The sequence below is a fragment of the Pongo abelii genome, chromosome 5 (assembly GCF_028885655.2).
Source record: "Pongo abelii isolate AG06213 chromosome 5, NHGRI_mPonAbe1-v2.0_pri, whole genome shotgun sequence".
Lineage (NCBI taxonomy): Eukaryota > Metazoa > Chordata > Mammalia > Primates > Hominidae > Pongo > Pongo abelii.
Window position 1 is genome coordinate 70,376,558 of NC_071990.2, and position 25,069 is coordinate 70,401,626.

A 25,069-nucleotide genomic window follows, 5' to 3' on the forward strand; every position below is an offset into this window, starting at 1 on the left:
GGAAGTGAGGAGCGCCTCTGCCCGGCCGCCCACTCTGGGAGGTGAGGAGTGCCTCTGCCCGGCCGCCCCGTCTGGGAGGTGAGGAGCGCCTCTGCCTGGCCGCCACCCCGTCTGGGAGGAAGTGAGGAGCACCTCTGCCCGGCCGCCCACTCTGGGAGGTGAGGAGCGCCTCTGCCTGGCCACTCCGTCTGGGAAGGGAGGAGCGCCTCTGCCCGGCCACCCCGTCTGGGAGGTGAGGAGCGCCTCTGCCCGGCTGCCACCCCGTCTGGGAGGAAGTGAGGAGCACCTCTGCCCGGCTGCCCCATCTGGGAAGTGAGGAGCGCCTCTGCCCGGCCGCCACCCCATATGGGAAGTGAGGAGCGCCTCTGCCTGACCACTCCGTCTGGGAGGTGAGGAGCGCCTCTGCCCGGCCGCCCCGTCTGGGAGGTGAGGAGTGCCTCTGCCCGGCCGTCACCCCGTCTGGGAGGAAGTGAGGAGCACCTCTGCCCGGCTGCCCCATCTGGGAGATGAGGAGCACCTCTGCCCGGCCGCCCCGTCTGGGAGATGAGGAGCACCTCTGCCCGGCCGCCCCGTCTGGGAGGTGAGGAGTGCCTCTGCCCGGCTGCCACCCCATCTGGGAGGAAGTGAGGAGCACCTCTGCCCGGCCGCCCCCTCTGGGAAGTGAGGAGCGCCTCTGCCTGGCCGCCACCCCGTCTGGGAGGAAGTGAGGAGCGCCTCTGCCTGGCTGCCCCATCTGGGAAGGGAGGAGCACCTCTGCCCGGCCGCCACACCGTCTGGGAAGTGAGGAGCGCCTCTGCCTGGCTGCCCCATCTGGGAAGGGAGGAGCACCTCTGCCCGGCCGCCACACCGTCTGGGAAGTGAGGAGCGCCTCTGCCTGGCTGCCCCATTTGGGAAGGGAGGAGCACCTCTGCCCAGCCGCCACACCGTCTGGGAAGTGAGGAGCGCCTCTGCCTGGTCGCCCCGTCTAGGAGGTGAGGAGCGCCTCTGCCCGGCCGCCCAGTCTGGGAAGTGAGGAGCGCCTCTGCCCGGCCGCCCTGTCTGGGAGGTGAGGAGCGCCTCTGCCTGGCCGCCACCCCATCTGGGAGGAAGTGAGGAGCGTCTCTGCCCGGCCGCCCCGTCTGGGAAGTGAGGAGTGCCTCTGCCCGGCCGCCCCCTCTGGGAAGTGAGGAGCGCCTCTGCTCGGCCGCCCCCTCTGGGAAGTGAGGAGCGCCTCTGCTCGGCCGCCCCGTCGGGGAAGTGAGGAGCGCCTCTGCCCGGCCGCCCCGTCTGGGAGGTGAGGAGCGCCTCTGCCCGGCTGCCACCCGGTCTGGGAGGAACTGAGGAGCGCCTCTGCCCGGGCGGCCCCGTCGGGGAAGTGAGGAGCGCCTCTGCCCGGCCGCCCCATCTGGGAGGAGAGGAGCGCCTCTGCCCGGGCGGCCCCGTCTGGGAAGCGAGGGGCGCCTCTGCCCAGCCGCCCTGTCTGGGAGGTGAGGAGCGCCTCTGCCCGGCTGCCCTGTCTGGGAGGTGTACCCAACAGCTCCGAAGAGACAGCGACCATCGGGAGCGGGCCATGAGGACGATGGCGGTTTTGTTGAAGAGAAGGGGAGGAAGTGTGGGGAAAGGAAGGAGAGATCAGATTGTTGCTGTGTCTGTGTAGAAAGGGGTGGGCATAGGAGACTCCATTTTGTTCTGACTAGGAGAAATTCTTCTGCCTTGGGATGCTGTTGATCTATGGCCTTTCCCCCAGCCCCCTGCTCTCTGAAACATGTGCTGTGTCAACTCAGGGTTAAATGGATTAAGGGTGGTGCAAGATGTGCTTTGTTAAACAGATGCTTGAAGGCAGCATGCTCTTTAAGAGTCATCACCACTCCCTAATCTCAAGTACTCAGGGGCACAAACACTGCAAAAGGCCGCAGGGTCCTCTGCCTAGGAAAACCAGAGACCTTTGTTCATGTGTTTATCTCCTGACCTTCTCTCCACTATTATCCTATGACCCTGCCATATCCCCCTCTCCGAGAAACACCCAAGAATGATCAATAAATACTTCAGAAATTAAAAAAAAAATAATAAAAATAAATAAATAAATAAATAAATAAATAAATAAAAAAAGAAAAAAGGATCATCTTCAGAATATATTATATAAAGGGATACATTATTTATTATATATTGTATGAGCATATTACATATATTAACACATTTATGTAAAAATAAAAACATAATCTGTCATTATGCAACTATGACGTAAAAAAAAAAAAAAAAGAAACAAAAAACAAAAAAAATCTGGAGATAGGTAGATAGCAATTGGTTATTTCAGTTGCCTTTTACTGTACGTAGCTTTTATATTTAGGAGAAAGTCATCTTACAGTGTGCTGAGCTTGTTACTATTTCTGTTCCATTTTCTATTTTGTGTTCCTTCACCAATTTTTTTCGTGTTAAGATTACCTGTGCATTTCTCTTCTGGTACAAGTTTCCTGATTTAGTAATTTGTAATAGATCCACTATATGTTACTATTTTCTCCAGTGTCAGAACCTGCTTAATTGCTATATTGGTTTATATCTACCCATAATAAAAGGTTTTAAAGAAAAAAAAAAAAAAAAAAAAAAAGAAAACAAAAGCCGCACATGTTACCTGTTTAACAAAATCAAGACAGGCTCTATGCTTGTCAAGTTTCATCGTAATATCAAAGAAGAATATCCATAATTATTTGAAAAGGCTATTAAAATATTCCTCCCTTTTCCCACTGAAAAAAAAAAAAAAAAAAAGAAAAGAAAAGATTTCAGAAATTAATGTTGAGCAAAAAAGCAGGTTACCAAAGAATATATGTAGTATAGTTTTAGTAATATAATATTTTTAAATGGGCAAAATTATGCAATATATTGTTTAGAGATACATATGTAGTAAAGCTACCAAAGCAAAGCCACATTAAAGATAAAAATTGTGGTTTCCTCTGTTGTGGAAAAATGAAGCTAATATGGGGAGGTGGGAGTGGCTCACAAGAAGCTTTAACAGATTTTTAAAGCTTTATTTTCTATGCTCAATGTATTAGTCCATTCTCACACTGCTAATAAAGACATACCAAAGACTGGGTAATTTATAAAGAAAAGAGGTTTAATTGACTCACAGTTCAGTCTCCGGAAGGGGAAGCAAACACAGTCTCCTTCACAAGGTGGCAGGAGAGAGAAGTGCTGAGCAAAGGGAGAAAAGCCCCTCATAAAACCATCAGATCCCGTGAGAACTCACTATCACGAGAACAGCATGAATGTAACTGCCCCGTGATTCAATTATCTCCCACCTGGCCCCTCCCATGGCATGTGGGTATTATGGGAACTACAATTCAAGATGAGATTTGGGTGGGGACACAGCCAAACCATATCACTCAGTGATGTTTAAGTGTTCATCTTAGTATTATTCTTCAAAATGTACTTATGCATTACATGCACTTATCTATGTTTTACATATTTCACAATTGTAAATTTTTAAAAAAAAATACAGTGTTGAAGCAATACAAGGACTAGGTAAACTCATGAATAACTTCATTAGTTATACTGGAGAAAGGTGAAATATCAGGTTAATGTTGTAAGGTCTTAGTATTATTTGTAAAGAATAAAAACTTTTATTAATGTTAGACTTTGAGAAGTAATGCACATTATAATCTCTAGAATAACACAAAAGAAAAAATAGTATATAATTTTCAAACTAGTAGTGGAAAAAATGAAATGCTAAAAAATATTAATTCAAAGGAATAAAAGAAACGAAATATGAAACAGGCTACAAATAAAAAGCAGAAAATAAGGTGTAAGATTAAAGCCCAATGATTCCAGAATTACATTCTTCATACATGGGCCAAATACTTCTGCAAAGAAATGTCAGGCTAGATTTTAAAAATTCTAATCACAACAGATACATTAAAAAACTAAAGATAGAAATAGAATTAAAGTAAAAATGGAGAAAAAACTATAACAGGTAATTCTAAATGAAAGAATAAATTATCTAGGCCGCAACCCTTTCCTAGTAAAAAATAAAAATTAAAATATAAGAAAGAGAGTGAATTATATAATTAATGTGCATAATATATAACATGTATATTTAATATGATTAATATATATTAATATAAAATATAGGCTTTGAGTCTAAAATTTTTACTAAGAATAAAGAGTGTAACTTCATAATGATAAATGTTCAATTTTTAAATAAGATATCAAATATCAAATATTTATGTATTTAATAATAGTTCAAAATTTATAAATCTAAAACTGGCAGAGCCACAAAGGCGTAAACAATATCTATAATTATAGAGTCTCTCTCAAATTGTTATAATATGCAGGTAAAATAAAAATAAAAAAAGAATACGGAAGGTTTAAATAATGCCATTAATGCTTAAAGGACATATATGAAACATGACAGAATATGACAACCAATAAATGCAGAATATACCTTCTAACTTTTCATGCATCTCAAGAATATTCAGCTTTACCTCAAGGAGGATGGTTAAAATTGTTAGTGTAAAGTTTTACCTGATCATTCTAACATCTGGATCATCTTGGAGTTTCCATTTGTTGGTTACTTTTTCTCTTGAAAATTCATTGTATTTTTTGTATGCTAAGTCATTTTGCATTGTATCCTGGATATTTTAGACATTATGTTGTGAAACTCTGGATCCTGTTGAAATCCTCTGGAGAGTTTTTTTTTCTTTGTGTGCACAGGCAAAGTTCTGGCTTATCTCTTGTATGCAATGTTGGGTTAGTAGCAAACTTTTGCTGTGCTCTTTGTGTCTGCCCCTTGGCTGAGCCACTCAGAAGTTAGCGTAGGTCTTGTACAGTGGGTTATCTCACAATTTTGTTCTCAAAGCCTTTGTTATGCTTTTTTGACTGTGATTCAGGGCATTCAGCTAGGGAGTGAGCAGATTCTACAGGTCACAGTTAGTGCAACTGAAAAACTGGCGGTTACCATACCCTGGGTTCCAGAAATTACCCCTTTCTAACAATGCCATTTGCTCAAACAGGAGCTTCCACCATTACATGGTCATATAGATGTTTCCTGATTCTCCATCCTATACATCTGCAGAATGTTGAGGAGGAGAGTCTTATCTGGACTGTCAGACATAGAGTGTGCAAACTATCTTTGTCTGACCTTAGCAACGAGATTTGAGTTATTTGTGTACACTCTACTATTTCTTTTTATGTTTTCCCCTAGTAAGCCCTATTTTATATCTGTTCACATGACATAAGTGGTATGTGCTTTTGGCCCATTTGCATAATGCAGACTGAAAAGATATTTTTTTCATCTTCTGTAAAGAGACTATACACTTATTCTAATATTATTTCTAATATTTTTATTCCTAATATTATTTTTATGACTTTATAGACTTCATAGTGATATCAAGTTCCTCCTGACATCTAACCATCATTCTTCTTGCTATAGTTTATTTGTCTAATTATTTTTTGAATATGCTAGTGGAAATTTGTTCTCATTATCAGAGAATATATCAGCATATATCCAGAAACAGTAAAATCCCTTGACAGCCTGCTAACATTGCAGGCTAAATTTCAGAGACATTTCTCAAGGTACTTAAATATAAATAGTCATTTCTGCATTACAGAAATCAATGTAATTAACTTCTATGTGTTGACTTCTTTCAAATAGATCTTTTTCTTTGATAACACTGAATTACAGTTGATCTATTATGCATGTTAAGAAGCTACTAGTATCATGAATGCCATGAACTATCAAAATGCTTCTGAAGAGAACTAAAAATGTTACTTCTTATAATGGAATTTTGATGTCCATGTCTCAAGTTGCACATTCCTTTATGTTAATACCATAGTAAATGTCATTAACACTGTAGTATTTAATACTAAATATTTAATCTTTTAGAAGGACCATCAGATTTATTTTCAATATAAATCAAGCACATATGCCCAAATTATTATGGTCAAGGCAGGAAAATCCAGGACGCAAAAGCATAGCAAAAATTTCATATCTGTCTACCTCCTTTAAGCCACTTACATGACACACATGTTGCAAAGCACGGCAGAGTGCAGATAGCAACAGATGTAGTTTGTATTCTTCAGGTCCTTATAGTATAAAGATCAAAAGACAAGCATACAAATACATAACATCAGACAGATTGTGCTAACTACCAAAACGGATGTAAAAACAAGAATCACAATTTGGAAGAAGAACATTACTTTGGAGATCATTTAGTTTAAAACAGTGTTTTTGACTTGGAAGAAATTCTGACCTGGAGAAGTTGAGGAACTTGCCAAGAAAAAAAGTCATTTATTTAGTGGGAACACTTATGATGGGCCTGGCATGTGGTATGGGTAATTCATGAAGAATGCATAGGGTTTAAATAAGAAGAGATCAGAAGGAAAAGGGGATTCCAGAAAGAGGGAGGAGCATGAATAAAGAGAAAGAGGCAAGAAGGCATAGGCCATATTTGACAATCAGCAAATTGACAACTTTGACTGAATTTTGGGTAATGTTTCTACAATTTTAAAGTGTATAAGAAGGTTTTTGAAACTGAAAATTCTAAGCCTCCACACCTAGAGATTTTGCTTCAGTAGGTAAAAAGCGTACCTTAGAAATACACATCTTGACAGGCACCCAGGGATTTGGGCACAAGTGATGCAAAAACTGTCCTCATCTCTGGTATAAATGATGAAAAATAAAGTTAAAAAGTAGGATACAGCTGCTGTCAAGATGTCAGACAAGGATTTTATTTTTAATTTGGTAAAGCATAGGAAGTCTTTTAGGATTATAAGCAGGAAGGTGACATAATTACTCCTACATTTTAAGAATAAATGTTGCAACAATAAATAATATGCTTTGGAGGTAGGGAATCCACTGGAAAACTATCATAATAGTAAAAAGCAAAATGGGCCTGAACTAGGGAGTAGTTTTAAAATGAACAACAGGAGGCAGAGTAAAAAATATTACAAGTAAAATATATTACAGTAGGTGATATAGTCTATGACAATGGATTTTTGTTTTTTAATCCTGAACTTTCATGTTTGATGAGTGGAAATATAGTATTAGTGGTACTAGTTACAAAAGCCATTAATTAATTAATTATTATTAATTTATTATTTTTGAGATAGGGTCTCACTCTGTCACCCGGGCTGGAGTGCAGTGGCACAATCATGGCTCACTGCAGCCTCAACCTCCTGGACTCAGGTAGTCCTGTCTCAGTCTCCTAAGCAGCTGGGACGACAGGTGCATGTTACCACAACCGGCTAATTAAAAAAAAAAAAATTTGTAGAGACTGCATTTTGCCATGTTGCCCAGGCTAGACTTGAACTGGGCTCAAGTGATCTGCCCGCCTTGGCCTCCTAAAAAGTTGGGATTATAGGCATGAGCCATTTCGTCTGATCTATTTTATTCTTTCAGGAGAAACCAGATTTCTTTCCTTTGTATTTTCTGAGAATTGAGAGTATGGGAATAGAAAATACGTTTTGGAAATGTTGAGTTGAGCGCTATGTCAAGCTGCATAGGCAGTCCAAACTAAATTTGGAGATTAGGAAAGGGATCAGGACTAGAAATGGGAGGTGGGAGTCATTCTCACAGAGGAGATATGTTAGGAGGTATGAAATTAGCTAAGATCATCAAGGCAGAGGGTTGACCAGCAAGAAAAAAGAGGCTAGAAGATAATTTCTTGTGGGGAAAACCCACCCTTTAGAAGGTTGGAAAACAAGAGTAAAAATCTAATAAGCAGAGAAATACTTTTATGAGGAAAATAGAAAAATGGAAGCCTCAGAGAAAAGTTACACTTTTAAAATTGTGTCTACCCTGAGAACCCAGGGTTGCAGAAGACACTGTGTCTCACAGTGTGTCTCATAGAAACTGATGAAACATGATGGCTTCAGGATGACCACTAGCAAGCACAAGCCTAGGACCTAAACCTAAAATGAGCTAAATCCCTAACTGTAATGCAGTATCTTCTCCAGCTCCATTGCAATTCAGGCTCCCATCTCACATTCCATGAGGAACAGGTGGGCTTCTATTACAAAGACAAGTGGGGAACTTTTAAAAATCTATACAATATTTGTGACTTCTACTTCTCTGCATGAACTATCATTAGCCTGGTAAAAGTTTCAGAATCTCTAGGACACACAAGATTCTCTATTCCAAGTGTGCTACTCAGGATGAATGTCTACAGATCAAAGCAAGAGGAGCAACGGGGTCGCACAAACCATTCACCTAAATAGAGAGACTGCCGTCAAAGTTCATTCTTATCAGAACTCAAGAAATGAAAAAGCAGAATGTTCTCCAGGTGGTCCTGTCTTCAGAGAAGAAATTTCAGGATGTTGGAAAAAAGCGTTATCTATTGTAACACATCTAACAAAGGAAACACAAAGGTGCCGTGAAATGCAGGCCAAAGCAAGATAAAAATCTCAATTCCATCTGGTTCTTTCCTATCAAAGCCTATTAACAGAAGTAACTGTAATGAAAATGTGAAAATTATAAAGAAATGGGACAATAAAAGGTATTTGATGCTTATATACTTCTAAGTTAATTGCATTATCTCCATCTTGGGCCGCCTGGCTTAAGTTATGTTTCTATAAAAAATTTAAATAATTAATGTCCTTAATATATAAGGAAATTTATAGTCAGAAAAAGTCAGTTTCAACTTCATATTCAGTGTGTAATATCTTTCTAAACAATTTACATTGTTAATACATATACTATTACTCAATTAATATTTCACTATCTTTTTCACAGGTTATCAAAAAGGGCTTCAATCAAATATTTTGTGGACTACACATTTCGTTTTTATTTTATTTACCACCAGTCTAGAAACCCTGTTTTTTAAAAAAGGAAATGATGCTATCTTGGTATATCTTATCTAAATGACTCCTTAATTCATTTAATGTTTACTACATTATTTCCCCAAAGTTGAAAATTTCTCTGCTTAATGATCCAAATGGAATTTTTTCAAGAAGCAAAGTCTACCTCTACTTTTTAATCTACTTTTAAATGATTTATCTGTTTTTCTTTTTTCAAATTGGAGACTACAATGACCATCTCTGGTCTTCTGAAAAACTCTCATTCCCTGCGATCTCTAAAACATGACAGCAAAATCTTTTAAACAACATCTTAGGCAATTTTTCAACCCTTGACTTGTTTTGTTTTCTTCAGTGAATGCTGTGCCATACAAATGGATGCCACACAATTTAAAAAATCAATTTCAGTCTAGGTCTTGAAGAGTCCTAGTTGAAGCAGGAAATTTTGTTATCAGGGACTTTGGAAATGGCCTTATCTCTGACATTAGGAATCTGTTTGCACTGCACAACTCTTGTGCTGACCAAAAACTCCTATGCTATTGGTAAAGTACCTATGGTAATGTTAAATCCTTGTTTTCCCTACTCATTTTCAATATAGGCCTGAGTTAATAGGTTGGGTTCCCACCTTCATATGTATATGTTAGTCCTTAGTTATCTCAGTTCTTTTTTAAAAATCTTAAGCAATTGAGCCTCCTGAGACATCAAATTAAATGAAAGCCAGTCGTTGAGGTCTCATTAACTTAGCGAATTGTAATACTGTAAGTTCCTGTTCCCTAGGAAATGTGAAGGGGTGGGGATTCTGCCAACTTACAAACTGAACAACTAATCAGATTCCCTTGCTGCTAAACCCTGCATTTGAGATTAAGTTGGTGTCAATGCTTACTTGAGTCTTGTTTGAGTCGTCTTTAAACACTTGTTCCTCTCATTGAGGCCAATGTTTGCTGTCAGGTTAGCTTTCTCCTTTATACTTATCTTCAGCTTCCTGCTCACTCTTTGTTCCCAACTTCTGTATTGCACTCTGCATTTTCAAGTACTGAAGCATGCCCTATACCTTAACCTGCCTAACTAATGACACAATTCACTTACCTTGAAGTGGAAATTTTAACATAGTTAAGGATTACATGTTCTTTTACTTCCTTCCTTATCTATCTTGGATTTAATTATTTAATTGTACCTGACTCTTTCCAATATGGGGGAAATCATTCAAAATTCAAGTTGAATATATTGTGAAAGGAGTGACTTTAGCCCGTACTAGTGCTCCATCAGGCACCCATGCCACTGTAAATTTTCTTGAGAGCAATATATGTCCAGGAAACAAAATCAGACAAATGCAAATAAATTTGCCCCATAAATGTAGAACAGAGAGATCCTTAGCTATCCTCCCTTACCTTGTCATTCTCTTTATGTACAAGTGGTACTGTTAGAAATAACTACCCTTTCCCAAGAATTAAGTCTCTTAATTCTTCAAGCCCTTCAAACTACTCCTGGGGATTGGCCACTTATTTCCCCAAAGCCTTGTATTCAGTGGGTATTTCATCCTAGATGATTTAGTAAATAATTTGATGCTGTGATTTCTGAAGTCCTATCAATTAATATAAACAGGATTTTCACTGCTTTCCATTCCACCAGGGCAGATATTAGACCCTTTGCTTCCCTCCTTTGTCATGATAGACTGTGGTCTGCAACCATATCTCTTCATTTGCTCTCTCTATCATTCAGCAAATGAAACTAACTCTGCTTGATTTAAGCAGAAAATGGATTTGTTAAACAGGTATTGGGTAACTCACACAACTTAAAGGCTATACAGCAAGAAACAATGATTAAATCACACCATAAAAGTAGTCTGATGAAAACACAACTGCCACCTGTGCTGTGCACTTAGCTGGGAAAGAGACTATTTCATATTTTCAACTTTAATGGTGGGAGGCAAGTTCTGCCTCATGTGGTGGGAATTCTACAAACATGGAAAAGAAGCTCTTGTGTTAGATGACCATAAGGTGCACTACACCTTATGGTTTAAAAAAAAAAAAAAAAAAAAGAAAAGGAAAACCCAAACTCCTTGATTTGGTCTGCATTCTTTAATACTGTATATTAGTAAATATATTAATTTTGAATGACTTATATCCTATCTAATAATTAGCAAAAACCTCCATGTGTCACATAAATTTATAACAGAACAAAATGACAAATCATGGACTCTTGTTTTAAAACTATAGAGGATTGGATCAAAAGTATCATAGGGATGCTATGAGGATTTTCAATTTTTCAACATTTCAACAGACGCTCGGTGGTTCCAGAATTTACACCACTGAACATTCCAATAGATGTCCAGTGGTTCCAGAATTTATAGATAAAGAGGAGTATAAACCAATGAGAAATTAAATTTCACTTGATAGATTTAATCATTTCCATTAGCTTTATTTAGGTTTATTGTTCAGGTTTCATTGAATTTATTTTCATGGAAAATGTAAATATAAAAGGGAAAATGTTTGGAGAGACTACTACAGTTCTGTGTTGTGCTGCCTATTCTAGTTTAAGAGATAAATAGAAATCAATGAGAAGTGTGCTACATCTATGGGGCTGTCATGTTTCTCAAGAGACATGAGATGACATATCTCATCCTACTATGCCAGCATTCTACACATTCTGTCAGCTATGACTTGCTACTGAGGTTGGCCTCTGCACCTCTTTCAACTCTGTTCTTTAGCTGATTCTTTCTGCCTGCTTTCAATTTTTTGCTGTCACTCTCTAATAGCAAATCAACACTGATAGACAAGATTCCATGTAATTCAAGACTTGGATTGTTTCTATCATTATAAAATGCACATTTAACATGGAACACTTTTGTAGTTTCAAGATATCATTGGTAATTCATTAACATTTTTACTAATAGAAAGTTGCTTTTCCCAGAGAAATTTAGAATTAGAGAGAAATTCCCTCTAGCAATAACCAGAGACAAAACTAACTTAAGAAAAACAAGACAAAAAAAGAGAAGTTCCTTGGCCAGGCAAGGTGGATCACGCCTGTAATCCCAACACTTTGGGAGGCCTAGGCAGGTGGATCGCTTGAGCACAGGAGTTCAAGACCAGCCTGGGCAACATAGCGAGACCTCATCTTTATTTTTTTTTAATTTAAAAAATTATATAAAAAAAGAGTAGTTCCCAAAACATAGTATAATTGGCCCTCTGTATTCATGGGTTCCACATCCTTGGATTCAACCAACGATGGATCAAAACATTTGCATCTGTACCGAACTTATAAAGACTTTTTTTCTTGCCATTATTCCCCTAAGGAACACAGTCTAACAACTATTCACATAGCGTTTACACTGTATCAGCTATTATAAGTAATCTATGGGAGATTTAAAGTACACAGGAGAATGTGCATAAGCGACATGCAAATAGTAGCCCATTTTATTTCAGGGACTTGAGCGTCCTCAGATTTTGGTATCTGAGGGAGGTCCTGGAACTAATCTCCCATAGATACCAAGGGATGATTGTACCTGTTTTAGGATTCTTTCTGATCAGATATTGTAAGCTTATTCATCATTATCTCAAGAGAAACAACTTTAGATGATTGATCAAAGTTCCATGTGTTTGTGCGTTTGTTTCTCTATCAACGTGGCCTAATTGTCTCATCTACCAACTGCTGCAGTAATTCCATAAAGATTCGATCCCCCCCAACTTTTATTTGCTTTTCCCTTTAACTTTTGTATTTCTAATGATTCTAAGAAATTTGCCCTTTTGGAGAATTCACTGCACAGGAGCACTACAGTTCATATACTAGTTTTGAATTTTTTACCTAGGTGAGTAAAAATAAAAAAGTAGAAACCTTTAGGCAGTTATATATTCAGAGACTGTTTCCGTATTGTAGAAAACCATAAGATAAGAGCAATTTTGTTTTGGAGAAAAGAATATATATTTACAAATTAATTACCTTTTTTAAAAAAAACATATTAGGTAACTCTTTGCAAAGTAAGATATATATGCTCCTATTTGTAAATTGGTTAACAAATAGCTTAAGTCCTTGACATTTCAAATGTTTGCCTTGAGTCCCAAAAACCAATTTGAAAATAAAAAGCATAATTAAATCTGCCAATTTTATTCAAATGTCCAAAACATTCTAGTTGAATTTTGACAAAGTTGATCATTCTACATTTTGTACCTTACTAAAACTGAGAGTTGTCTTACCTGGAAAGCCAGTGATTTGACGGTTTTCCTCTTGCTCCCCTAAATTTGCTTTCTTATTGTCTTATAGGTGCACTTTTTACCCAGAAGTGGCTCAGTAATGCTTGCTTTGGATTAGAGTTCTAAGCAATATTTTTGAAAAGATTGGAAATAAAGTTTCTATAGAAACTGAGAATATGATACAATCTTGAAAGGTTGGAACTGGACTAAGGGGATTATTTAAGAACAACTGACAAATGTGTTGAATCCTCTTCAGAACAGTGTATGGTTGGGTCAGTTGGGATGAGACTATTTTCAGGGTGTTGTAGAAGTGGCTATACTGAACGATGCTTTATTTTGCCCTTCATCAGGTTCAGTATTGCCTAATTATGTTTTAGCTCTCGAGAAGTGTCAAATGGCCTGAATACTAAGACTTCGCTGCTCCCAGTAGCCACTGAATCCTGGCATCAGGTAGTTAAATATTTTCCTAGAGTAATAAACACATTTTCAACTACATGGTAAGAAGAAAAAAATTAACCAGAAATTTAATTAAGTATAGGTAGACCAATTAAGGAATAGAAAAGGTATAGGTTAAAGCACTTAAAGTGGCCTCTTACATAAAGCTTGTTGATAATGGGTGATGTATTAAACAGTGTTTTGAGATACTACTGTCCTACATAAATTTAAAGTATTGTAATTTTGAAGCATTGATGACATTTTTCAGTGTGAAACTTCCAAAGATTTTTGTCAGAATAATCAAAAGTGATTACTCTTTTTGTAGCTAATAAATATTTTTAAAGCTTATGTAGGAATATAACATAAACACTATGGTGAGTTGTTGAGCATGAAGGATGTCTTTTTATGAACAAAATTCCAGTTAACTAAATCAATCTGTGTTCTCATTCTTTTAAAAACCCTTGTAAAATTTTATTTCCTTTCTTTTAATTATTTCTAAATAGTTACACATGCATAATAAACTCAACTGGAGGCATATTTAAATTGACCAAAAAGGGCAGTACAAACGATTAGCTGAATTGTATAATGTAATCTTTAAGCCGAGAAAAAATGAAGATATCAAAAACATTTTGTTTTAAAATATTTTCAGAGAACAAAAACTTAATTTTCCATTCAATACTAAAAGATACTTTTGGTATTAAAACTGTTAACTGGAATCTTGTTCTTTTTATAAAATACTGATTTTATTAAAATTAGATTGTTTCTAAAATACACTGGAGTTCATTATACACCAAGATTACACTTACTGCGAATTTATGCTGCTGATTCATAAGCACCAGAGAAAGAAGTTCATAATGAAACCACTGATATCACTGTGTTTAAATGTACATAAACCTTTGCTATTATGATCTGTTTTATATTTCATATTTACCTATGAATGATTTATTTTCCATAAGAAACTCTAATATGTCAAATGAACAACAGCTGTTGCAAAGCGTGCTTATTTTCTGAGGGAATGGGGAAAAAACAGCCAATTTAGAATTTTAACCAATAAACTAAAAACACTAAAAAGTAAGTTTTCCTTCCCTCCGCTGGGAATTAACTTTACATACCATTGAGAATCAGAAAACTTGGTTGCAGTTCTAGAGGCCAAAACTAGATGGTGCTCTACAGTTGTCAGTACTTCAAGTCAATTCCAGACGTTTAGAGTAATGGGATTTAAGGGCTTTATTAAGGAGGTATTTCATGAGTTTCATATTTGATTCTTCTTCTTTCTTCTTCCACAGACTTTCTTAGGGGATAAGAAAGTGGATAACATTCAGAATTAGCATGGCTCTAGGCGCTTTACAAGCATATTTTTCTCTTTGATTGCCTTAGTTATTTCCTGCCCCACTTCTCAGCCCTTATCCATCACTTGTAAAATTATCAGACATACTAGTATTACATGAAGAAATATATCCTAGAGTAATAGTTAAGGGAAATATTTGGTGTTATGCAAGTCAAACTCTTGGCCACAATTAACATTCAGGTCTTTGGTTTATCAAGACTAGCTACCTTACTTAACAAGGCGAGAAAGTACAGGCAGTAAGACTAAATTCATTTTGGGGAAGGAGAAGAGCCAGTAGTAACACATGGTTGTTGTTTCTTCCATCTTCGTAGCAGTTTTTGCTCCCTTTCCTGAATATGCTTATTGTTCCCTGTCCACCCTTCTGAGGATATGTTGATAGAAGAGCAAGAAAAAAGAATAGGAAGGGGGATAAAATGTTCACAAACAAGCATACTCCATGTGTCAGGCACTAATTTAAACATTTTACGTATGTTTTCATATTTATCTTTTGAAGAAATCTAAGAAGGCATAAATGAATGACCTCCCTTTTAAATATGAGGAGTTTGGCACTCAGATTAATACCTCCTCAAAGTCAGTAAGTAAGTGCCATTCTAAGGATTTGGCCATAAGTTTGTCTACTTCTAGAACCAATGGGGTTTTCTACCACTACAATTGTGACATAAAAAAAAAAACAAAACCCTAGAGCAGCCAAGATGGCCGAATAGGAACAGCTCCGGTCTACAGCTCCCAGCATGAGCAATGCAGAAGATGGGTGATTTCTGCATTTCCATCTGAGGTACCGGGTTCATCTCACTAGGGAGCACCAGACAGTGGGCGCAGGACAGTGGGTGCAGCGCACCGTGCGCGAGCCAAAGCAGGGCGAGGCATTGCCTCACTTGGGAAGCGCAAGGGGTCAGGGAGTTCCCTTTCCTAGTCAAAGAAAGGGGTGACAGATGGCACCTGGAAAATCGGGTCACTCCCACCCTAATACTGCACTTTTCCGATGGGCTTAAAAAACAGCGCACCAGGAGATTATATCCCACACCTGGCTCAGAGGGTCCTACACCCACGGAGTCCAGCTGATTGCTAGCACAGCAGTCTGAGATCAAACTGCAAGGTGGCAGCCAGGCTGGGGGAGGGGCGCCCGCCATTACCCAGGCTTGCTTAGGTAAACAAAGCAGCCGGGAAGCTCCAACTGGGTGGAGCCCACCACAGCTCAAGGAGGCCTGCCTGCTTCTATAGGCTCCACCTCTGGCGGCAGGGCACAGACAAACAAAAAGACAGCAGTAACCTCTGCAGACTTACATGTCCCTGTCTGACAGCTTTGAAGAGAGTAGTGGTTCTCCCAGCACGCAGCTGGAGATCTGAGAACGGACAGACTGCCTCCTCAAGTGGGTCCCTGACCCCTGAGTAGTCTAACAGGGAGGCACCCCCCATTAGGGGCAGACTGACACCTCACACGGCTGGGTACTCCTCTGAGACAAAAATTCCAGAGGAACGATCAGGCAGCAACATTTGCTGTTCACCAATATTTGCTGTTCTGCAGCCTCTGCTGCTGATACCCAGGCAAACAGGGTCTGGAGTGGACCTCTAGCAAACTCCAACATACCCGCAGCTGAGGGTCCTGACTGTCAGAAGGAAAACTAACAAACAGAAAGGACATCCACACCAAAAACCCATCTGTACATCACTATCATCAAAGACCAAAAGTAGATAAAACCACAAAGATGGGGAAAAAACAGAGCAGAAAAACTGGAAACTGTAAAAAGCAGAACGCCTCTCCTCCTCCAAAGGAACACAGTTCCTCACCAGCAACGGAACAAAGCTGGATGGAGAATGACTTTGACAAGTTGAGAGAAGAAGGCTTCAAACGATCAAACTACTCTGAGCTACAGGAGGAAATTCAAACCAAAGCCAAAGAAGTCAAAAACTTTGAAAAAAATTTAGACGAATGTATAACTAGAATAACCAATACACAGAAGTGATTAAAGGAGCTGATGGAGCTGAAAGCCAAGGCTCGAGAACTACGTGAAGAATGCAGAAGCCTCAGGAGCCAATGCGATCAACTGGAAGAAAGGGTATCAGTGATGGAAGATGAAATGAATGAAATGAAGCGAGAAGGGAAGTTTAGAGAAAAAAGAATAAAAAGAAACGAGCAAAGCCTCCAAGAAATATGGGACTATGTGAAAAGACCAAATCTACATCTGATTGGTGTACCTGAAAGTGACGGGGAGAATGGAACCAAGTTGGAAAACACTCTGCAGGATATTATCCAGGAGAACTTCCCCAATCTAACAAGGCAGGCCAACATTCAGATTCAGGAAATACAGAGAACGCCACAAAGATACTCCTCGAGAAGAGTAACTCCAAGACACATAATTGTCAGATTCACCAAAGTTGAAATGAAGGAAAAAATGTTAAGGGCAGCCAGAGAGAAAGGTCGGGTTACCCACAAAGGGAAGCCCATCAGACTAACAGTGGATCTCTCAGCAGAAACTCTACAAGCCAGAAGAGAGTGGGGGCCAATATTCAACATTCTTAAAGAAAAGAATTTTCAACCCAGAATTTCATATCCAGCCAAACTAAGCTTCATAAGTGAAGGAGAAATAAAATCCTTTACAGACAAGCAAATGCTGAGAGATTTTGTCACCACCAGGCCTGCCCTAAAAGATCTCCTGAAGGAAGCACTAAACATGGAAAGGAACAATCGGTACCAGCCACTGCAAAATCATGCCAAATTGTAAAGATCATCAACGCTAGGAAGAAACTGCATCAACTAACAAGCAAAATAACCAGCTAACATCATAATGACAGGATCAGATTCACACATAACAATACTAACTTTAAATGTAAATGGACTAAATGCTCCAATTAAAAGACACAGACTGGCAAATTGGATAAAGAGTCAAGATCCATCAGTGTGCTGTATTCAGGAAACCCATCTCACGTGCAGAGACACACATAGGCTCAAAATAAAAGGATGGAGGAAGATCTACCAAGCAAATGGAAAACAAAAAAAGGCAGGGGTTGCAATCCTAGTCTCTGATAAAACAGACTTTAAACTAACAAAGATCAAAAGAGACAAAGAAGGCCATTACATAATGGTAAAGGGATCAATTCAACAAGAAGAGCTAACTATCCTAAATATATATGCACCCAATACAGGAGCACCCAGATTCATAAAGCAAGTCCTGAGTGACCTACAAAGAGACTTAGACTCCCACACAATAATAATGGGAGACTTTAACACCCCACTGTCAACATTAGACAGATCAACGAGACAGAAAGTTCACAAGGATACCCAGGAATTGAACTCAACTCTGCACCAAGCGGACCTAATAGACATCTACAGAACTCTCCCCTCCCAAATCAACAGAATATACACTTTTTTTAGCACCACACCACACCTATTCCAAAATTGACCACATACTTGGAAGTAAAGCTCTCCTCAGCAAATGTAAAAGAACAGAAATTATAATAAACTGTCTCTCAGACCACAGTGCAATCAAACTAGAACTCAGGATTAAGAAACTCACTCAAAACCGCTCAACTACATGGAAACTGAACAACCTGCTCCTGAATGACTACTGGGTACATAACGAAATGAAGGCAGAAATAAAGATGTTCTTTGAAACCAACAAGAACAAAGACACAACATACCAGAATCTCTGTGACGCATTCAAAGCAGTGTGTAGAGGGAAATTTATAGCATTAAATGCCTACAAGAGAAAGCAGGAAAGATCCAAAATTGACACCCTAACATCACAATTAAAAGAACTAGAAAAGCAAGAGCAAACACATTCAAAAGCTAGCAGAAGGCAAGAAATAACTAAAATCAGAGCAGAACTGAAGGAAATAGAGACACAAAAAACCCTTCAAAAAATTAATGAATCCAGGACCCGGTTTTTTAAAAGGATCAACAAAATTGATAGACCACTAGTAAGACTAATAACAAAAAAAGAGAGAAGAATCAAATAGATGCAATAAAAAATGATAAAGGGGATATCACCACCGATCTCACAGAAATACAAACTACCATCAGAGAATACTACAAACACCTCTATGCAACTAAACTAGAAAATCTCGAAGAAATGGATAAATTCCTTGACACATACACCCTCCCAAGACTAAACCAGGAAGAAGTTGAATCTCTGAATAGACCAATAACAGGCTCTGAAATTGAGGCAATAATCAATAGCTTACCAACCAAAAAGAGTCCAGGACCAGATGAATTCACAGCCAAATTCTACCAGAGGTACAAGGAGGAACTGGTACCATTCCTTCTGAAACTATGCCAATCAATAGAAAAAGAGGGAATCCTCCCTAACTCATTTTATGAGGCCAGCATCATCCTGATACCAAAGCCGGGCAGAGACACAACCGAGAAAGAGAATTTTGGACCAACATCCTTGATGAACATTGATGCAAAAATCCTCAATAAAATACTGGCAAACCAAATCCAGCAGCACATCAAAAAGCTTATCCACCATGATCAAGTGGGCTTCATCCCTGGGATGCAAGGCTGGTTCAATATACGCAAATGAATAAATGTAATCCAGCATAGAAACAGAACCAAAGACAAAAACCACATGATTATCTCAATAGATGCAGAAAAGGTCTTTGACAAAATTCAACAACCCTTCATGCTAAAAACTCTCAATAAATTAGGTATTGCTGGGTTGTATCTCAAAATAATAAGAGCTATCTATGACAAACCCACAGCCAATATCATACTGAATGGGCAAAAACTGGAAGCATTCCCTTTGAAAACTGGCACAAGACAGGGATGCCCTCTCTCACCACTCCTATTCAACATAGTGTTGGAAGTTCTGGCCAGGGCAATTAGGCAGGAGAAGGAAATAAAGGGTATTCAATTAGGAAAAGAGGAGGTCAAATTGTCCCTGTTTGCAGATGACATGATTGTATATCTAGAAAACCACATTGTCTCAGCCCAAAATCTCCTTAAGCTGATAAGCAACTTCAGCAAAGTCTCAGGATACAAAATCAATGTACAAAAATCACAAGCATTCTTATACACTAATAACAGTAAAACAGAGAGCCAAATCATGAGTGAATTCCCATTCAAAATTGCTTCAAAGAGAATAAAATACCTAGGAATCCAACTTACAAGGGATGTGAAGGACCTCTTCAAGGAGAACTACAAACCACTGCTCAAGGAAATAAAAGAGGATACCAACAAATGGAGGAACCTTCCATGCTCATGAGTAGGAAGAATCAATATCATGAAAATGGCCATACTGCCCAAGGTAATTTACAGATTCAATGCCATCCCCATCAAGCTACCAATGACTTTCTTCACAGAATTGGAAAAAACTACTTTAAAGTTCATATGGAACCAAAAAAGAGCCCACATCGCCAAGTCAATCCTAAGCCAAAAGAACAAAGCTGGAGGCATCATGCTACCTGACTTCAAACTATACTACAAGGCTACAGTGACCAAAACAGCATGGTACTGGTACCAAAACAGAAATATAGATCAATGGAACAGAACAGAGCCCTCAGAAATAATGCCGCACATCTACAACTATCTGATCTTTGACAAACCTGAGAAAAACAAGAAATGGTGAAAGGATTCCCTATTTAATAAATGGTGCTGGGAAAACTGGCTAGCCATATGTAGAAAGCTGAAACTGGATCCTCTCCTTACACCTTATACAAAAATTAATTCAAGATGGATTAAAGACTTTAACATTAGACCTAAAACCATAAAAATCCTAGAAGAAAACCTAGGCAATACCATTCAGGACATAGGCATGGGCAAGGACTTCATGTCTAAAACACCAAAAGCAATGGCAACAAAAGCCAAAATTGACAAATGGGATCTAATTAAACTAAAGAGCTTCTTCACAGCAAAAGAAACTACCATCAGAGTGAACAGGCAACCTACAAAATTGGAGAAAATTTACGCAACCTACTCATTTGACAAAGGGCTAATATCCAGAATCTACAATGAACTCCAACAAATTTACAAGAAAAAAACAAACAACCCCATCAAAAAGTGGGTGAAGGACATGAACAGACACTTCTCAAAAGAAGACATTTATGCAGCCAAAAAACACATGTAAAAATGCTCACCATCACTGGCCATCAGAGAAATGCAAATCAAAACCACAATGAGATACCATCTCACACCAGTTAGAATGGCAATCATTAAAAAGTCAGGAAACAACAGGTTCTGGAGAGGATGTGGAGAAATAGGAACACTTTTACACTGTTGGTGGGACTGTAAACTAGTTCAACCATTGTGGAAGTCAGTGTGGTGATTCCTCAGGGATCTAGAACTAGAAATACCATTTGACCCAGCCATCCCATTACTGGGTGTATACCCAAAGGACTATAAATCATGCTGCTATAAAGACACATGCACACGTATGTTTATTGCAGCATTATTCACAATAGCAAAGACTTGGAACCAACCCAAATGTCCAACAATGATAGACTGGATTAAGAAAATGTGGCACATATACACCATTGAATACTATGCAGCCGTAAAAAATGATGAGTTCATGTCCTTTGTAGGGACATGGATGAAATTGGAAAACATCATTCTCAGTAAACTATGGCAGGGACAAAAAACCAAACACCACATGTTCCCACTCATAGGTGGGAATTGAACAATGAGAACACATGGACACAGGAAGGGGAACATCACACTCTGGGGACTGTTGTGGGGTGGGGGATGGGGGAGGGATAGCCTTAGGAGATATACTTAATGCTAAATGGCGAGTTAATGGGTGCAGCACACCAGCATGGCACATGTATACATATGTAACTAACCTGCACATTGCACACATGTACCCTAAAACTGAAAGTATAATAATAATACAATAAAATAAATTTTTAAAAAACCCAAAATTGGTTATAGTCTCTTTCCTAGTGCCTGTTTACATTGAGCATTGCATGATTCTAGGTTTATACTGTTCAATGTACTGTCCTGTGTATTATCTCATTTAATCTAATAGCCAACTCTGTCACACTATGAATAAAAGTGAAATTTCCAAGCTTCACTCTCTAATCAGTGGCAGTGCCTAGTTAACAGCATAAGTATTTTCATAATAAATTTTAGTTTTACGGTAGAACTTATGCACATGAAAATGATCAACTCATACATTTTTACTATTTGCTTTATTTCTTATAATTGATATAAATGATCTTAATTTACAATTTTCCTAGTCAATAAGGGATCAACAATATGTATTAATACCATAATTTCTCAAAAATACCGATAAAAACTCTTCCAATTAAATTTTTAACAATTGTCTATGTTTACATTCATTATACCATATATACTGTAAAGAATATAAACAAATAGAAGATGATTTCTTCCGTCAAGTTTTTAATAAATGACCGGGTAAGACATGTATGAAGATTCATTCATTAAACACTTATTTACTGACTACTGTGCAAAACCATCCTCGACACTGCAGGAGCCAGAAGGACAACCAAGTCAGAGCCCCTGACCAAAAGGACTGATGAACAAGGACGTGCCCAGGTACCGCCACACCCAGTCATGGATTCCTTTGTCTAGACACAATCTTGGAGAAACCACTTGCCATTTGATGGAAATGCCATTGAATTCAGGATAAGACCTTCATTTCCTGTTTGGTATATTCCAAACCGATATCAGAAGAGGGACTCTTAAAATTGCCCCGTCACCAGATGTAAAGCCAAGTTTCTTCCCTCCTCAACCTTCCACCTACTTTTGCCTCATTTGTCACGATTGCCATGTATTTGGAGACTTGAAGAAAGTGTTTATATAAGTGTAATTCATTGTTGATTATGTAGCATGGCTTAAAGTCTTTAGTTTCTCCATTGATTTCTGAATATTATCCACTTTCTGATTCATAATTCAGAACCTTAGCTGCTGACCCCCACGTGACCTTTATTTTGCTCAGTGAGACCATTTTCTAATGGCTAATTATTAGGATGGTCTAATTCCTAACCAATTTGTCTTTTCCACTTCTCCAATTCGTTCCACTAAAATTAATTTTACAGTTGACATTTTATAGTATTTCATTAGCTTTTCCGAACCTTTGATTACAATACTATCACATAACTGAGAATGATGTTCATACTGAAAAGAAAAGCTATTGTTAACATGTAACTTTTGTCAGAAGTGTAATTTTTAACATTGTCATTTTCCATGGTAAGTACAGGAGCCTTGATGGGTTAAGGATCAATTTTACTTTCCCTTATCACAAAACAAATCTGGAATGTACTCCCAGAGTCAGAAAGTCAGTGAACATTGGTGTCTAAGTAGGTTAGTATTAAATATATACAGTTGATTTCTGGCGCCAAAACTTCTTAGCCATCCAGGTCAACTTTTATTCCTTGTACATTACAAAGAACTGTGACACATTTTATCCCATTAAGTCTTCATGACACCCCTGTGAAATTTCTTTTTGATTTTTTTAAATCTCCAAATTATCCAAGAAGAAAGAAGGCATCAAATAAATGAAGGGATTTTCCCAGGGCACACAGCTATAAGACACATGGAACTGAGATTTCAAAATTAGATCTAACTCTAAATAGAGTACTAACAGCTCCTAGTTATTTAGCACCTACTATGTTCCAGCCATGGCTCCAGGTACTTTACAAGCATTAACTCAAATCTCACAACAACCCTTTTATGGAGGGAATATTTTTTGTCCCCACTTTACATATGAGTAAACTGAGGCATCAAGAGGTTAAGTAACTTCTCAAACTTCCACAGTTAGTAAGAGGCAGAACCTGGCTTCAAACTCAGGCTGACCTCTGTTTTGTTAACTCTTTGTATACTACCTGATAGGTTTAATAACCACTTTGGCATCTCATAGAGGTGTTGTTAGAATTTAATGGCATAAAATGTATCATGGCTGTTTGTAAGGAATAAACATTTATCAGACTATGTGAAAAAAAATTTGAGGTCAGAAATGAAATACGTGTACATTATATTGATGACGCATATTCCACCCAGATAAAGAATGTTAGACTATAATCAAGAGACAGCATCAGAGAATATGTGTTGTGAACAGCTTTTCCTTCATTTACCATTTGTTCTTCAGAATTTCTTTGAGATGGTTAAGGAATCTAGATCAGAAATTTTAAGGGCAGGAAATGCAAATATTGGAGGTCACAGTTCTAGTTCATATTATTATTAATCTACTCTAATTCTGCTGCTATTTTTTTTTTAAATTATTGCCTTCTCATCAAGACTGGTTTAAATTGCCTGATTGGAAATTCAGGGGCTTACAAAAAAAATTTTTTTAAAAGAACGAAAATAATCTCTCCCATTCAGATTCCACAAATACTGAAATTTCACCACGGGATTAATCTTTTTTCCCTTATTTTAGATGTTTTTTACATCACTTCCGCTCGTGTGCCACTTCAACTTTGACTACTTCTGCATCAAGCTTTTTAGGACATTTAGTTCTGATCAACTCCCTTTCTGATTTCCTAGCTGTGTCTTACAGTGGGAAACTCATTTATTTTTGCCCTGGGTAAACAACTTATGCTCATTTATAACTCAAAGGTACCTGGGCAATTGGGTGATTATTCAATGATCTGAATATGAACAACCAAAGTAGATAAAGGCTGGAATAACTTAAAAAATTAAACTTTTATTACCCAGTCTTTCCAGGTAATTGTCTCACTTCAGCACTTTAATTTCTCTATAGATCGAGCTTAAGGGCTGTTAATAAATGACCTTAAAGAAAGCATCCCTTTTTCTCATTTTATTTTTGTAATAGTCTATGCTATGCTTTGTCTGTATATAACCTGCCTACACAGATGTTACTTGGCTACTGTGTTTTATGACATGGTGCTTTTAAGCCAAGTGTACCAACTCTCACTTGACTGATAAAACACCTCAATCCACATATAGTGGACCACATTTTCTTGCACTTCCTGTTGCTATACTCTGAAATTCTTAGACGCAAATTTATTTTTCACAAGAAGCTGCATTTTGGTAATATGTATTAATAAGGAATATTTGTTACTGAGACACTGAACATGGATCATGCTTACATGGTATATTTCCACTATAAAATGTAAGCTCCAAATGCCATAGTAAGGTTCGCCAAAGCAAGTTTAAGAAGTGAAAAAGAAAAAACACTCATAGAAATCTCAGAACTGTTAAGATCATAAATCATAAGTAGATTTTCTTTCTAATCCCAGCAGTATACCCTAAAGGATAAAGATTTATAGTCCTTGTAATTTTATTTTAGGTACTATAACCACTAGTTCTATTCTTAGCTATATAAATGTATCATTTTTCACTCTTACAAAACTATTTGCTTCAGTATCTTCTAGCCAGTGAATTCCATGTGTGTTTGAAGATTTAACACATCAGAAATTT